General features: G+C 43.5%; 1 non-coding gene across 1 annotated transcript; it reads left to right on the top strand.

The window, feature by feature from the left end:
- The first annotated feature begins 284 nt into the window (after positions 1–284).
- Positions 285–357, top strand: trnar-ucg (transfer RNA arginine (anticodon UCG)). Its single transcript has one exon. It is a non-coding gene; the product is annotated as a tRNA-Arg (tRNA).
- Positions 358–17535: the final 17178 nt, after the last annotated feature.

Genomic DNA, 17535 nt, shown 5'->3' with positions numbered 1-17535 from the left:
ACGACACCATGACACTTTTTCACTGGAGTGGATCATGAAATCGCGTCGTGACTGTGAATAAAACGATGGAAACTTCCAGCAGAGAAGGAGGCGACCCTGAAGCAGGCAGCTGAGGACAAATGTTTCTCCTTTGCCAGTGAAAGGCACTGCTTCGCAAATTGGAAACTTCGAAGTGAAGCAATGTTGGTGACTTTCTTCGCTGCTTGTTCACCTTTTTAATTCTGATTCCGTGAAAGTCCATGGCATTACATATCGACATTCTGCCAAGTGCAGCCTTGTCTCTTGGGCCAGTGGCGTAATGGATAACGCGTCTGACTTCGGATCAGAAGATTGTAGGTTCGAGTCCTACCTGGCTCGATGGGGAATGTTTTGCTTTAACCGTGGTATACGTTGACGCTCCCCTGTAAAGTTCTCTCGGGACATCGCCTCTGTGCTTCCGCATGTAAAGCTTGCATTTGTCCTATTGTCCATTTCAAATTCCAGCTCTCCACAACGGACACCTCCGTCAGTTTGGCGGTATCTTCTGGTGTGTCTCCCTCTGTGGGTGAAAATGAGCATGAGTTCCTCAAAAGAGTTACCATTCGTTATACTTCTGTCCCATTATTGTGCCATGTAAGAACATAGGATAACCTCATTGACATTTGACCTGGAAACATTAGAACACACGAGACTTTGGGCCAAAGTTCGAAACTGCGACTAGAATAGATGACTCTCTGATTAGCCACAATGCACACGGGCGGAATGGCCTTTTCCCACTTTGTAAATCTTCGAAGACAATTTGAAAAAAATCTGCAACGAAAATGTTCAGACAGGGTGTCTTATTTACACCAAATACTATAGTATCTATCGCCTTGTCTTGTTATTTACTTGTGAGGATTCGGTATTCTCAGCACCGTGGCCCGGATCGTATTCCCGCTCATGGAATGGTTCTATTGTTCAGCAAACATATCGGTGTACCAGTACTTCTGCCGATTTTCCGATGCTGGCAGGTCATTGGCTTTGTCCAAAACATTATGAAGGTTAACATAAAACAAATAGCTGCAGGTGTTGGAAATCTGAGCCAAAAACTAAAATTGTTTGTGCAGCGGAGCATGACGGGCAACAGAAACGTCGACTTTCCTGCAACTCGGATGCAGCCTGACCTGCTGTGCTTTTCCAGCATCACTCTGATCTAAAGTCAGGTTTCCAGCATCTATAGTCCTCACTTTTACATTGTTCCTTCAGTGTCGCTGGTTCCCAATGCAAGAACTCCATCTCTAGCAGTTTCATGTCTGTACCTCCACGCTGAGGCGTTGAAGCGTGAAGAAAAGTAATTCACCCCCTCCATCTCTGGGGTAATTAGGGACTGAAAATGAAACGTGTCACATTGAAATAGATCTACATGCGAATTAATGTTTGTCTTTTATTGGGAACCATCTCTTTCATTGTAACCATCAGGAAAGAACATTTCGTTCGCCAGAAAAAGAAATGAATATGTCACTAACCTTTGTTTCCTTCAGGTCCAAGAATACTCAGATCAATAGCTCCCTTGCTTACCTCTGCTGGTCATGTTCGCAAAGAGATCTAGCAAATTGTCAAGTGTGATTTTCCTTTCAATAAATAATTTGACTCAGTTTGGCTGCAAATATCTTTTCCTACCTTTGTGCTTTTCTTCTTTTACATTGGTGTCTCGCACCTTACAAATGACAGCAAAGGTATGAAAGGAGATGGAAGCATTTAGCTCATCAAGTCAACGGCAGCTTTCAATGAGATCAGGCTGATTTAGTCAATGCTCAACCGACCGGAGCTGTCTGTAGCCATGGCCGAGTGGTTAAGGCGAGGGTTTAGAAATCCATTGGGGTTTCCCCACGTAGGTTCGAATCCTGCTGACTACGTTGTGAATGCTTTCCTGCTGGTAAAATTTTCGCTCAAAGTTCAGAAAAACTATTTTGTGAACCAGGCCGGTAATTTGATTAGACTTGGAAAACTCGAGTTCTTCATCAGAAATGTTCCATATTTAAAACATTATCTCTGTTTCTCTTTCCAGATACACTGCTCGACACATCGGGTTTCTGCAGCTGTTATTGAACGTCCTGAGCAGAAGTGCTGCTTTTCATTAGATTCCTTTCATCCCTGTCCACTGTTCTCTGACTCGGGTCAGTGGCAACACTTCCTCCTGCTCGTCAAAGTGCTCATTCCCCACCGCTCCCTCTCCATCATTAGAAACAACCGCAGGAAATCGCCACTTAACCATCTTTGTTCCAAAGTGAAACTTATCAGCCTCGGGAATCTCTCCACCAAACGGGACTTCTCATCCCTGGACATGGTGCAAGCCAGAGGATTGTGAAGAGATACTGTGAAAATATTGTCAGTTGGCAGTTGAAAAAATGTTTAGGAAGCAAACCATATAATTTAGGCTCCTGCTTTGTAAATCTTGAGAAACTCTTTGGGAAATGGAATCAGAGGAGAATGAAGAAATGTGAACTGTCAGACCGAGTAGAGGACGGGACATTGACTCTGATGTTCTCGGGACAGGAACTGATCTGAGACATTGAAATCATTCTCGCTCACGTACGTGAGGAATGCAAACTTCATCTGGACTCTGGAACAATGAAAAACTCTGGAACACTCAAGACAATGATGTGTTTCTGTTCGCCGAGCTGGAAGATTTTGTTGGAAACGTTTCGTCCCCTGTCTAAGTGGCATCCTCAGTGCTTGGTAGCCTCCTTTGAAGCGCTTCTGTGGTGTTTCCTGCGGCATTTATAGTGGCCTGTCCTTTCCGCTTCCTGTTGTCAGTTTCAGCTCTCCGCTGCAGTGGCTGGTATATTGGGTCCAAGTCCATGTGTTTGTTGATGGAGTTTGTGGATGAGTGCCATGCTTCTGGGAATTCCCTGGCTGTTCTTTGTTTGGCTTGCCCGATAATAGTAGTGTTGTCCCACTCGAATTCATGTTGCTTGTCGTCTGTGTGTGTGGCGACTACGCATAGTTGGTCGCTTCGTTTCGTGGCTAGTTGATGTTCCTGGATGCGGATCGTTAGCTGTCTTCCTGTTAGTCCTATATAGTGTTTTGTGCAGTCCTTGCATGGGATTTTATATACTACATTAGTTTTGCTCATGTTGGGTATCGGGTCCTTAGTTCTGGTAAGCTGTTGTCTGAGTGTGGCTGTTGGTTTGTGTGCTGTTAAGAGCCCAAGTGGTCGCAGTAGTCTGGCTGTCAGTTCGGAGATGTTCTTGATGTGTGGTAGTATGGCTAGTCCTTTGGGTTGTGGCATGTCCTCATTCCGTGGTCTATCCCTTAGGCATCTGTTGATAAAATTGCGAGGATATCCGTTTTCGGCGAATACCTTGTATAGGTGTTCCTCTTCCTCTTTTTGCAGTTCTGGCGTGCTGCAGTGTGTTGTGCCCCTTTTGAATAGTGTCTTGATGCAACTTCGTTTGTGTATGTTGGGGTGGTTGCTCTCATAATTCAGGACTTGGTCTGTGTGTGTGGCTTTCCTGTGTACCTTTGTGGTGAATTCTCCGTTAGGTGTTCTCTGTACCATCACGACTAGGAATGGGAGTTGATTGCCCTTTTCTTCCTCTCTGGTGAATCGGATTCCTGTGAGTGTGGAGTTGATGATCCTGTGTGTTTTCTCAATTTCCGTGTTTTTAATGATAACAAAGGTGTCATCCACGTATCTGAACCAGTGTTTGGGTTGAATTTGCGGTAAGACTGCTCTAACCTTTGCATTACTGCTTCTGCTATGAGTTCCGAGATCGGTGAGCCCATGTGTGTTCCGTTGATTTGTTCGTATATCTGTTCGTTGAATGTGAAGTGTGTTGTGAGGCACAAGTCCCAAGATTTAGGAAGATTAGGTAAGATTTAGGAAGCGTAGAATGGGGTAGGAAACTGCAGGGGGTGAGCACATTAAAATGTGGAGCTTATTCAAGGAAAAGCTCCTGTGTGTCCTAGATAAGTATGTACCTGTCAGGCAGGGAGGAAGATATAAAACGCGTGAGCCGTGGTTTACTAAGGAAGTGGAATCCCTGGTCAAGAAGAACAAGAAGTCTTATGTTAGGACAAAATGTGAAAACTCAGTTAGAGCGCTTGAGGGTTCCAACGATATCAGGAAAGTTCTACACAGAGAGCTGAGAAGAGCCAGGAGGAGACATGTGAAGTTGTTGGCAGATAGGATCAGGGTTAACCCTAAGGTTTTCCATAGGCATGTCAGGATTAAAAGAATGACGAGAGTTAAATTTGGGACAATCAAGGATAATAATGGGAAGTTGTGTGTGGAGTCAGAGGAGATAGGGGAAGCGCTAAGTAAATATTTTTCGACAGTGTTTGCTATAGAAAATGAAAATGTTGGCGTGGAAGATACTGAGATACTTGCGTTCAGAGTACTAGAGATTGAGGTTCAGAAGGTTTAGGTGATAGAAATACTGCAGAGTGTGATAACAGACAAGTCCCCTGGGCTGGATGGGATCTGTCCTAGTCTGGGAAGCAAGGGAAGAGATTGATGAGCCTTTGGCATCGATCGTCAAATCATCGTTATCTACAGGAATTGTGCCTGTGGAATGGAGCATAGCATACGTTGTTCCCGTGTTCAAAAAGTGTCGTAGAGACAACCCTGGTAATTACAGACCAGTGAGTCTCACTGCAGTTGTTGGTAACGTGTTGGAAAAGGTTATTATGGATAGGATTTATGACCATCTGGAAAAGAATAATCTGATCAGGGACAGTCAGCACGGTTTTGTAATGGGTCGGCCTTGCCTAACGAATCTTATTGACTTTTTTGACAAAGTGACCAAACAGGGAGATTACAGTAAACCGATTTATGTGGTGTATATGTGTTTCAGAACGTTGTTCGATAAGGTTCCCCACAATAGGCTATTATACAAAATGTGGTGGAATGGAATTGTGGGAGAGATTGCAGCTTTGATCAGTAATTGGCTTGCCAATAGAAAACAGTGTTGTAGTTAATGGAACATGTTCTTCTTGGTGTCCATGTACTGGCGGCGTACCACAAGGGTCGGTGTTAGGTCCACTGCTGTTACATGAGATCTAACCTTGCCAATCAGTCTCCCATGGGGAACATTGTTGATCGCCTTACTGAAGTCCATATAGATCACATTTACTGCTCTGCCCTCATCAATCTTCTTTGTTACTTCCTCAAAAAACTCAATCAAGTTTGTGAGACATGATTTCCCACGCACAAAGCCATGTTAACTGTCCCGAATCAGTCCTTGTCTTTCCAAATACATGTACATTCTGTTCCTCAGGATTCCCGCCAACAATTGGAGTATTCTTGGCAGATGCAGTTTCATGTAGGGGATGCGAGGTCATATACTTTGTTGGGAAGAATCAAAAGACACGCTACTATTAAAATCGATAGAAACTCAAAAGATGTGCAGTGCAGAGGAGTCTCTGTGTTCTTATACATGAAACGAACATATTTATTTCTTGGTGGCAAAAGAAAGCCTTTTCTGATGCTCACAATTAAAGAGATGGTTTCCAAGAAAATAGGAAAATTAAGTCACCAGTAGAGTAATCAATTACCAAGATATCCCTCGTAATGTTTTATGGGACATGTGGGATGTTTTTGATTATGGTTCTCCAAACATTTTTACAATGGAACCGAGAGTTTTAGATGGGAAGTTAAGATCACGCATGACTATTGCCATTTTTGTCACTCACACACAATATTTTTTCCTTGTACGATTTATTTCGCTTTGTGGTTACTGCGATTGGGCTTATAAACTACACATGCTTGTGAGTTCATTCCTCACTGTTCCTCAACTCCAGCCAAACAGACTTTACATCCTTATTTCCTGAATCAAGGTAATCTCTAACCATTGCGTAAATGTCATTAAAACTTCGATATTTCACAGGCCTCTTTATATCATTTTACAATATCAATTGATCCTTTAATGTATTGCAGTTGCGCATAAGAAGAGAAAAATAGCATCGAGAATGGTGGGCCTCCGGTTCACACACCCATTATTGAAGTGAAAATGCAGATTACTGCCCATAATATGATCGTGGAAGCATGTGCCGAACCCTCAGGATACACAGAATAAGTGCAGTGCCACAGGGCATGTCAGGGACAGCACCAGAAAGACAACAGAAATGTTGCTATGAGCTCCTATTTTGGATATATTTCTCAATGAGCAATAGAGTGTTACGTATGTTCCATCAGGAGTTACCTCACACAAGGAAGTAACCAGTGTTGCAGACGGTCATATCATCCGAGTTCCAAGCCCTGGGATCAGAGACATTCAATATTCTGCGCATAACTGCAAGGAACAGCTGTCCGAGGCGTTTACAGTCCAGATGAAATTATGAATGCAGCTCTCTAGTTGTCAGCCTCTTCCTCCTATGTCGTGTTTCGTGCAGTCCCAGCTTGGAATCTCGTCAACCACGTTTGACCTGCACATGATGCGGATTGGGCCTTGTTTTCTCGTGAGTTGTTGTCTGAGTGAGGCTCTCGGTTTCTGTGCTGTCATAAGTCCGAGTGTTCGGAGGAGTCTGGATATTGTTTTCCAGAATTTGGTTTTAATACAGGGAAGCATGATTTAAAAATTACCTCAAAGCATATCCTCGTTGCGAATTTTGTGCCATGCATCTGCGAATGAAGATGTGTGGATATTGGTTATTGGCAAAGAATTTGTGTGGGCGTCAGTCCAGCAGTCCCTAGTAGCAATACGTACAAACGGCAAGGGCCACACATTCGACTAGAATAGCACAACAATAATAGGACAGGGCAAGCAGAAGACAGCCAGACAATTCCTGGAAGCAGGGCACTCATCCACGGATTCCATCCGTTGGACCCAATCTGCAATCCCAACAAACGGAAGCAGCGGGAATGAAACCAAATGTTTTTGTACCAAAACATGAGAGCAGCGCTTCACAGGAACCTCTGCAGCGCTGAGAATGTCACCCAGACAGGCGAGGAAAAGTCTGCAAATCATCTTCCTCGCGTCACAGAACTTTTCAACAAGAACTCCAGAAGCATCCGAACTTCACATCTTTCTGCTCCAAAACACTCCGCTTTTCCACAATAGAGAATTGCACACTCAACTACCGCGTGTAAGATGAGAATACCAGCCCCTACACTACCAAGGGCGGCAGTAATGAGCGAGGGGAAACAGCTGCCACTGTCATTCCACAGCTACAAACGCTCTCTTTGAAAGGTACATTTTCGTATGAATGTCGGGGCAGCAGTAGAATATGGGAACTAAACAGCCTGCGCTGTGTATTCATATTCTGGACAATGTGAGTTGTTCACAGCTTTCCCTGAAAGTGAGTGGACGTCGTTATTTCACCGCTGTTGTGAAGCCAGATCCTGCACTGAATCTGCTCCCTCGTTTTTTGTTGTTGTGGCTAAAAGGTGGGCAACCGCAACGTGAAACTTTGTTATATTTCTCTCATTTCCTTCATTACTGTCCTGGTGAGGGAGACTGGACATTGGCTCGCTCGATCAGATGGAGGCACCAACGTATTGTTGACATAATTTAATCGAGAATATAATTGGTAATATTCACTTTGCAAGGTACATTTTTCTGTTTTGTTTTATGTTACTTGAGCACTTTCTGTTACTTGGCAATGCACTAAATCTCCAGAATGTCGGGAAGCTCCGTTTGGAATTGCTTCGGTGCTATTTGTGTGAGCAGTTCTTGACATACACGTCTCGCACTGCCTCACAGACAGAAGTAATGGGTTTATGTGTCTGATAATGACTCTGCCTTTTGAGTTTTGCACCTGGTCCACGTTAATAGCTTTCAGTTTTTGGATTCATTGGAGAGTTGAGGGGATAATACGATTTGTGAGGTTTTTTTTTAGTCAACGAAATTATTTGATGGAGAACTTGGGAATGTATCAAGGAGAATGTTCATTGTCTGTAAATGCCTGGAAAACATTCCTGGTAGCAATATTAATACGTCATTCCCATATCAAGATTGGGGAACTAACGGTGAGAGTGAGTGACAGAGTGTCTGTTCCACGAAAGCAGTTTGTTCTTGGGAAAAATTTAGCAGGATACAAGGTAGGAGAGGTTCCGCCTGTGGTGGAGAAGTCAAAGGAAGACGAGGGAACTGGGGAATTGAAAGAAAAATACTCAGGAATTTTTCCAGACTGTGTAGTAACATGATCCCATAAGTTACACCAGGGAGTAAAAATAAAAGAAAAAGACAAAGGAGTTGATGTTCAGTTAACTGACACCCTGTTTGATGTAACAGTACAGGAAAAAAAAAACCTGAACAGGCAGAGAGTCAGACAGAGGTGAAAAATCGTCAAAGTTTCAGCGTTTCTATCTGCGATCTGCTTCACTCTATGTTGTGCCCTTTTCATGTGCTGTTTACATAACTCACCTACTCCATATAATCTCTCCCTCACCTCACATACATAATCCAAGTGTGAGATCTCTGACTTCGGTCCTGTCAATTTATATTTAATGTATTTCAAGGACCCCTCACTTCATGTACGAATATTAACTCAAAGGAAGTAAACTGAGTAGATTTATTTGGGGCATCTCCGATGGCAAGCAATTTATGGGACACCTTTATCCCAATCATTCAAGCAACTGTGACAGTACGCTGTTAACATGGTTTTCAGCATCTGATGCTAACTTTCCAATGCTCACTGGGATTCAGGATGGGATGCACTTGATTTGAAGTGCTGTCTGCCCAAGCTATCCATGACTTCCTAAAACAGCTGAGCGGTAAAATGAGACCCTTGGTCTGACTGAATCTCTCTGCGTATCCCGCAGTGAGTAAAGAAAGCTAACAATTTCTTTTTGCCTTCGCACTCCATAATGGAATTGCCTCCGGAAATCTGGGAGACACATCCATTATCATCAGCAAATATTGGTTTCCACTTTTATTTTAGAAAGGGGAGCTACACAATTAATCATAACCCACATGAGAGGAATATAGGAATTGGCAACAAAGGTGCTGGTTTTATTCCTGTCTGTGACAGACCTACCATTTGGCATGTATGACATGTACAACTAAAAAATAACCACGTCCTTGTGCATTCCAGGCCAATAGAAATGCTTATGTACCTTAGCCTGAGTCTTCCGTACACCGAGGTGACCTCCTGCAGTTAGTTCATGTGGCAACCGTAACACTGTATGCTACCGGTAACACAATAGGCACTTCGGCCCATTTCCCTTCTGCACTAACCTATTGTGGTCTCCATTTCAATTTTAGGATTTTATCTTTCAGTTAATAACGTTCAACAATATATTCTGATTCCTTTTCTGTGTGCGTGTGTATGTGTAAGTGCGTGTACATATCAGTTGTAAGTCCATTAGCCTTTCAGGACTAAACACCTCTGCCTGACCCTCTGTCTATTCAGGTTTGTTTCCTGCACTGAGATATCAAACAGGATTTCAGTTAACTGAACATCAACTCCATTGTCTTATTATTTGTTTTTCCTTCCAGCTGTAACTTATGACAATGGGGTCGTCTTTTGGGCGACACGGTGGCACAGTGTTTAGCGCTGCTGCCTCACAGCGCCTGCGACCGGGGTTCAATTCCCGCCTCAGGTGACTGATTGTGTGGAGTTTGCACCTTCTCCCCGTGTCTGCGTGGGTTTCCTCCGGGTGCTCCGGTTTCCTCCCACAGTGCAAAGATGTGCAGGTCAGGTGAATTGGCCATGCTAAATTGCCCGTAGTGTTAGGTAAGGGGTATGGGTGGGTGGCGGGTCGGTATGGACATGTTGGGCCGAAGGGCCTGTTTCCACACTGTAATGTAATGTAATCTACATAGCCTGGAAAAAAATCATGCGTATTTTTCTTTTAACTCCCCAGTTCCTTAGTCTTCCTTTGACTTCTCCACCACAGGGGTGCCTCTCCCACCTTGGATCCTTTTAAATCATTCTCAAGAACAACCTGCATTCCTGGAACTGACAATCTGTCACTCACTCTCACCGTGACTTCCCCAAACTTGATTTGGCACTCCAACCTGATGTTACACAAGGGCATGCTTAATTTCTGTCCCCATTCAACAGATTATCATGCTCTTGAGTACCATGTCAGGAAGAGTGAAAATACTTCCATCACTTACTATTAGAGGCTGAGAGAAAGTGTGGACTGCAGATGCTGGAGATCAGAGTTGAAAAGTTTGGGGCTGGAAAAACACAGCAAGTCAGGCAGCATCCGAAGGGCAGGAGAATCGACATTTCAGGCACAAATCCTTCATCAGGAAAATGGGGGGTAAGGGAGGGGTTAGTGATTGTGAAATAAATAGAAGGGTGGAAGTGGAGCTGGGTGGAAGGGAGCTTGGAAAGCGATAGGTAGATGTAGGCGGGGTGTGATGGTGATAAGTCGGAGAGGAGGGTGAAGTGGATAGGTGGTAGGACAGCTGGAGCCCTCTGACTATACAGCATCAACGTTGACTTCACTAATTTCCAAATCGCCCCGCCCCCAACCTTATCCCAGATCCAAACGTTAAACTTAGCACCGCCCTCTTGCACTGCCCTAACTGTCCATCTTCCTTCCCACCTATCCCCTCCGACAGATCACTATCACTCCCACCTACATTTCCTATCACCTTCCCAATGACCCTCCCACCAGCCCAGCTCCTAACCTCCTATTTATCTTTCAGCCCCCTTGTCCCCCCACCACATTCCTGACGATGGGTGTATGCGTGATATGTCGATTGTCCTGCTCTTCGCATGCTGCCTGATCTGATGTGCTTTTCCAGTGCCCCAACTTCTCAACTTTTAGAGACTGAGCAGATCCCGTATCTTTACAAAATTATATCTTCTTGTCCCTCTCCCCCTGTGCTTTCTGAGTAAATTTCAACCACAGAGGCGAATTCTTTATAGAGATCAGGCACTGCCTCCATACACAGCCCCTGCCTCGGTTGTGCATTCTCCTGCAGCAACTCGGCTCCACTTGGGGTCTCCTTTTTCTAGTTTCACTCATGTCACTGGTTTAACCTCTTTCACACACCTTTTATAAGTATGTAAGTTAACTCGCTGAGCTGGAATGTTTGCTTTCAGATGTTTCGTTACCATGACTAGGTAACACAATCAGTAAGAGTCTCCGGTGATACACTGGTGGTATGTCCCGGCTCTCTATTTTTAGGTTTTGGTTTCTTAAGCTGGGTGATGTCATTTCCAGTTCTTTTTTTCAAGGGAAGGTAGATAGGATCTAAATTAATGTGTTTATTAATGTACTTCTGGTTAGAAGACCATGCCTCTCAGAATTTTTGTGCGTGTCTTTGTTTCGCCTTTCATAGGATTTGTGTATAGTCCCTGTCAAAGTGGTGTTCTTCCTTGTCTGTATGTATGGAAACTAGTGATAGTGGGTTATGTCTTTTGGTGGCCAATTGGTGTTCATGTATCCTGGTAACACGACAACAGGACAGTTTGAAATGGAGGAAAAATGATTTTATATACACTGTTTAATCAGTGTGTGTTCAGATAAGGAAGATTGTTCATATGTGTACAACACATTCTGAATGAACAACGGAGACACAGTTAACAAAAAATGATGCACATGATGTATAACATTTATAAAGCATTAAAACATTGTTTTATCCTCATATAAGTGATATGTTCCCCTTCTCTCAACGTTCCCCCTTTTCTGGGATTCCCTATTCTTGTCTCCCATTCTTTTCAGAATGTGTTATAAATCTTGGTTTTGGTGTCCCAACTTATTTCACTTCACCCCCTTTCTACCAGGAATTAAATATATTGGCCTGTTGGGTTCTTTCCAACGCTAATGTCTGCCATATTATTGGAGAGAAAAATTCTGGCATCAGACCCAGCATTTGAACATATTACTCTGTTGTACATGCACTGTACAAAAGACCACAACACTCAGGAATTGCCAAAACATTGAAGGACGTACATCTACTTCTTTCGATAATATCTCCACATCTACATTCTGTCTCTCGTTCTCTTTTTTTATATAGTTAAGAAATCCCCCAATTATTCTTCGTGTCCCTTCTCTCAAAACTCCTTCTTTCAGTTTATATCTATTGGTCTCATCTCGATGTAATGTGATTATAAGTGAGTAACGTAAGTACAAAGACATGTGAGAGGAGTTGGCCAGAGTTAATTGGAAGGGAAGCCGAACAGGGAAGACCATGGAACAGCAATGGCAGGAGTTTCTGTGGATAATTCGCAGGATATCAGAAATTCATCCCAAAGGAGATGCAACATACTCATGGGAGGACAAGGCAGCCATGAGCGATAAGGTATCAAACCAAAAGAGGAAACATACAGTGTGGTGAAGATGATTGGGAATCCAGAGAATTAATTGGTTCTGCAACTACGTAACGCTGGCATCACTGGCACTACAGAGCTCTTAATCATGGTCAGGGAGAGAAACAGGGAAGCACATTCACCTCAAACACAGAAGATGGCATTACTGAAGGAAAACTACAGATGAATTAAATAATTGAATTAAACTCAGTTAAATACTTTTGTGGAATGTGTCAGATTGAAAGCATGACACGGGGAGAGACCCTCAGCAGAATGACGATATGAAAATGAAAGTATTAGCGCATTAGGTCATTGAGTAATGATGGCTGATGGGTGAATGGTCTCGATGTGAACTGGGGAACAGACAGCAGAATTGCATTGCAGATATTGCAGCTCAAAATTGTGTAGTGCTGCAGACCACAGTAGCAGGAGAAGCAGACCTGCATTCATACACAACCTGAAACATTTCGCCCTGGATAATCTCCTCAGTCTGCCATTACCATCAACACGATCTATGATTCAGTGACGAGTGTGGGTGAACGTGTCAGGGTCAGAACCACGTGAACCTAAACCTGATGCTAACACAATAAAGCTACCACACTTGACCAACAGATCTGATTGAAGCTCTGAAGTCCTGCCACATTCAGTCATAAATGGTGATGGATGATGAAGCAAATGACAGAGGAAAGGGCTGCACAAACATCCCCATCCAAAATAATGAAACAGTCCTGCATATTAGTGTAAAAGACAAGCATGTAATACCGACACCACCGTCAGCCAGAACTGTTGAGTCAATGATCCATCTCACTTTCGTCATGATGCCCACAGCATTCACAGATGCCAGTCTTCAACCAATCTGATTCACAGTATGTGACATGAAGAAACAGCTGAACACAGTAGATACGACAAAGGCAATGGGTCCTAACCCCATTCCTGCAATAGGACTGAAGACTTATGCTGCACAACAAGCCGTGTCCCTGGGAAAGTTGTTTCATTCCAGCTCCAACTCTAACATTTCCCTGGCAATGTGGAAAATTACTCAGTCATGTCCAGTCCCGAAGAGCGGAATAATTACAATCTAACCAATTACCACCTCCTCAGTACAATCACGATAGTCAAATTGGTGGGATTTATTTTTGACAGAACTGTCAAGCAGCACAGAAATAACCTGTGCAGTGTGGTTTCAGATAGGTCCACATGTAGAGATGGTGCTGTTGTGGAAATGTCATCAGATTACTAATCCAGACCAGGTTAATGTTCTGGCAGCTGGTGTAAGTTAAAAACAATTAATAAAATATCGAGATTTAAAATCTGGTACCAGTAATAGTTACCCTGAAGCCAATGTCCATTGAAAACAGCAGTTTGCTTCCCTAATGTACTTTCAGGAAGTGAATCTCCTGTGGTTTCCTGATCTGGCCTAAAAGTGACTCCAGATGCACAGACATGTGATACACTCTTCAATGGCCCCTGTAATGGCTCCAAAATTATCATCCCTGCTTCTAGTCTGTCTCGCCCTGTCAGAGTTTATATATTTCAGTGAGATCTCCACTCATTTTCCTAAAGTCCATGGAATAAAGGCCCAGACGCCTCAAACCCTGCTCCCACAACAAGCCTGTCATCCCAGAGATCAGTCTGGTCATTCTTTGCTGCACTCCCTCAATGTCAGGTTTGTCCTTTATCAGGTAAGGAGACCAAAACTGCACACAATACTGCAACATATTCGAGATGGGGTCTCACCAAGGCCCTGTCCAGCTGCAGTAAGACACCCTTACACCTGGACTCAGATCCCACTGAAATGAAGGTCATACACCATTTACCTTCCTAACTGCTTTCTGTTCCTGCAAAAAATACTTTCAGTGACTAGTATACAGGGAGATCCAGATGCTTTACAATATTAAAGGTACCCAACTGTGGGTCTATGTACACTGGTAAGTGTCCCAATGTCATTCCTAGTATTTTCTGGCTTCAGAACTCACTGCTCTGTATGGACAGTGGAGGTCGGTGAAGAATGAAACGAAAAGAGGCATAAGTCCCTTTATAGAGTAACATTTTTCAAACTTTTCAGATGGTAGGCTGCTGTTCTCTTTTTCTCATCAAAGAGCACAACGTCACATCTACCCACATTGTTCTTCATTGTCTCGCATTTGCACAGACACTTCATTTGCCTCAGTCACCTTGGAGCTTTTTTTACATCCTCCTCACCCACTCACAATCTGACATCAATTAATGCCATCAGCAGGATTGGATATATTGCATTTGATTCCCTCTGACAAAATTTTAGTGTGTATTTGGAATAGCAAGGGCCCAAGCACTGCATCCTGCTACATCCCCGAGTCCTCTGCTCTAAAGAAAAGCATTGATTTATTCCTACTCCCTGTTTCCTGTTAGCTCTCCCATTGTAAAACTATGCCCTTCTGTTAGCCCCAGTCCCATACGATTCAAATTTTCATAGTAGGCTTGGGACTTGATCAAAACTCTTTCTGAAAATCCAATCGTATTGCATTGATTGGTTCTCTATAAAGATTTGCTGAAAGTCAGTTTCTCAAATATGATTCCCATTTGATAAATCTCTGTTGTTTTTTTCTCAGTCCACTGCTTTCAGTTAAAGTACTTTCTCCATAACGTTTATTTGGGAATTGTATTCTGTTCCCTTTTTCTCTCTCACCAGATTCAACGTTCCTCGTATTACGAGGAAGATTGTTTTTATGTTTTGTTTTCTTCTGTAAGTACATTACTGAAATAATTGCTGCATAGTTCTGTCATTTCCCTCTTCTCCATTCTCCATTCTCTGGACATAGACTGTATCGAACCTGCACGTATTTTTCCCTTATTTTTGCCATTGACGTACTTTATGAAGCTATTCCAAGTTCACTCTTATTAACCTTGCGCATATAGAGTGTTCTGAAACCCATCGATTTCTGTCTTAAGCTTTTCAATGATTGACCTTGCACAACCATGTACTCATAGAAGCATAGACTCTGCACCGTCAGAAAAACAACACGGTCTACATTAGTCCCACGAGCTGGCAATGTGATGACACTTCAAGAGGTCGTCCAAGTACATTGTAACAGCTCTGAGGTTACCCGTGACAACTACCTCTCCGGTCGGACATACCAGGATAGATCGAGTGAATCCTTAGAAGAGTATAAAGGAAGTTAGAGTATACTTAAGAGGGAAATCAGGAGGGAAAAACGCGGACACGAGATAGCTTTGGCAAATAGAATCAAGGAGAATCCAAAGTGTTTTTACAAATAGATTAAGGACAAAGGGTAACTAGGGAGAGAATAGGGCCCCTCGAAGATCAGCAAGGCGGCCTTTGTGTGGAGCCACAGAAAATGGGGGAGATATTAAATGAATATTTTGCATCAGTATTTACTGTGGAAAAGGATATGGAAGATATAGACTGTAGTGAAATCGATGGTGACATCTTGCAAAATGTCCACATATACAGAGGAGGAAGTGCTGGATGTCTTCAAACGGTTAAAGGTGGCTAAATCCCCAGGACCTGATCCGAGAACTCTGTGGGAAGCTCGAGAAGTGATTCCTGGGCCTCTTGTTGAGATATTTGTATCATTGATAGTCACAGGTGAGATGCCGGAAGACTGGAGTTTGGCAAACGTGGTGCCACTGTTTAAGAAGGGTGGTAAAGACAATCCAGGGAACTATAGACCGGTGAACCTGACCTCGGCGGTGGGCAAGTTGTTGGAGGGAATCCTGGGGGACAGGATGTGCATGAATTTGGAAAGGCAAGGACTGATTCGGGATAGTCAACATGGCTTTGTGCATGGGAAACTATGTCTCACAAACTTGATTGAGTTTTTTGAGAAGTAATAAAGAAGATTGATGAGGGCAGAGCAGTAGATGTGATCCATATGGACTTCAGCAAGGCGTTCGACAAGGTTCCCCATGGGAGAGTGATTAGCAAGGTTAGATCTCATGGAATACAGGGAAAAGTAGCCATTTGGATATAGAACTGCCTCAAATGTAGAAGACAGAGGGTGGTGGTGGAGGGTTGTTTTTCAGACCAGTGGAATGCCACAAGGATCGGTGCTGAGCCCTCTACGTTTTGTCATTTACACAAATGATTTGGATGCGAGCATAAGAGGTACAGTTAGTAAGTTTGCAGATGACACCAAAATTTCAGGTGTAGTGGACAGCGAAGAGGGTTTCCTCAGATTACAAATAGATCTGGACCAGATGGGCCAATGGGCTGAGAAGTGACAGATGGAGTTTAATTCAGATAAATGCGAGGTGCTTCATTTTGGAAAAGCAAATCTTAGCAGGACTTCTACATTTAATGCTAAGGTCCTAGTGAGTGTTGCTGACCAAAGAGACCTTGGAGTGCAGGTTCATAGCTCCTTGAAATTGGAGATGCAGGTAGATAGGATAGTGAAGAAGGCGTTTTGTATGCTTTCCTTTATTGGTCAGAGTACCGAGTACAGGAGTTGAGAGGTCATGTTGCGGCTGTTCAGGACATGGGTTAGGTCACTCTTAGAATATTGTGTGCAATTCTGGTCCCCTTCCTATCGTAAAGATGTGAAACTTGAAAGGGTTCAGAAAAGATTGACAAGGAGGTTGCCAGGGTTAGAGGATTTGAGCCACAGGTAGAGGCTGAATAGGCTGGGGCTGTTTTCCCCGGAGCATCAGAGGCTGAGGGGTGACCATATCGAGGTTTATAAAATCATGAGCGGCATGGATAAGATAAATAGACAAAGTCTTTTCCTTGGGGTGGGGGAGTCCAGAACTAGAGGGCATAGGTTTAGTGTGAGAGGGGAAAGATATGAAAGAGACCTAAGGGGCAACTTGTTCACTCAGAGGGTGGCACATGAATGGAATGAACTGTCAGAGAAAGTGGTGGAGGCTGGTACAATTGCAACATTTAAAATGCAGCTCGATGGGTATATGAATGGAAAGGTTTGGAGGGAGATGGGCCAAGTGCTTGAAAAAGAGACTAGAGTAGGTTAGGATATCTGGTCGGCATAGACGGGTTGGACCAAAGTGTCTGTTTCCATGCTGTACATCTCTTTGACTGTATGACTCTGCGATTTTGTGACTCACTGCTTGTTATCTGTTATTCTGTATGTAAACCACCATGAACCTCTCGATTAGATTCCAGGCTGTAACTCACTCCTGGGTATCTGGTTTGCCGTATTTAAACCACCCCGAACCCCTCGATTAGATACCAGTCTGTCCTATCACTCTTGGGTATCTCATATGGTGTATGTAAACCACCCCGAACCCCTCGATTAGATTCCAATCTGTTCCTCACTCCTGGGTATCTCTTATGCTGTACGTAAACCCTAAACCCCTCAATTAGTTTCCAGTCTGGAACTCACTCCTGGGAACCTGTTATTGGATATG

This window comes from Chiloscyllium plagiosum, unplaced genomic scaffold (assembly GCF_037043375.1).
Source record: "Chiloscyllium plagiosum isolate Xiang-an unplaced genomic scaffold, Cpla_swu_hap1 HiC_scaffold_13, whole genome shotgun sequence".
NCBI lineage: Eukaryota > Metazoa > Chordata > Chondrichthyes > Orectolobiformes > Hemiscylliidae > Chiloscyllium > Chiloscyllium plagiosum.
This window is presented reverse-complemented; position numbering and strand designations above follow the sequence as displayed.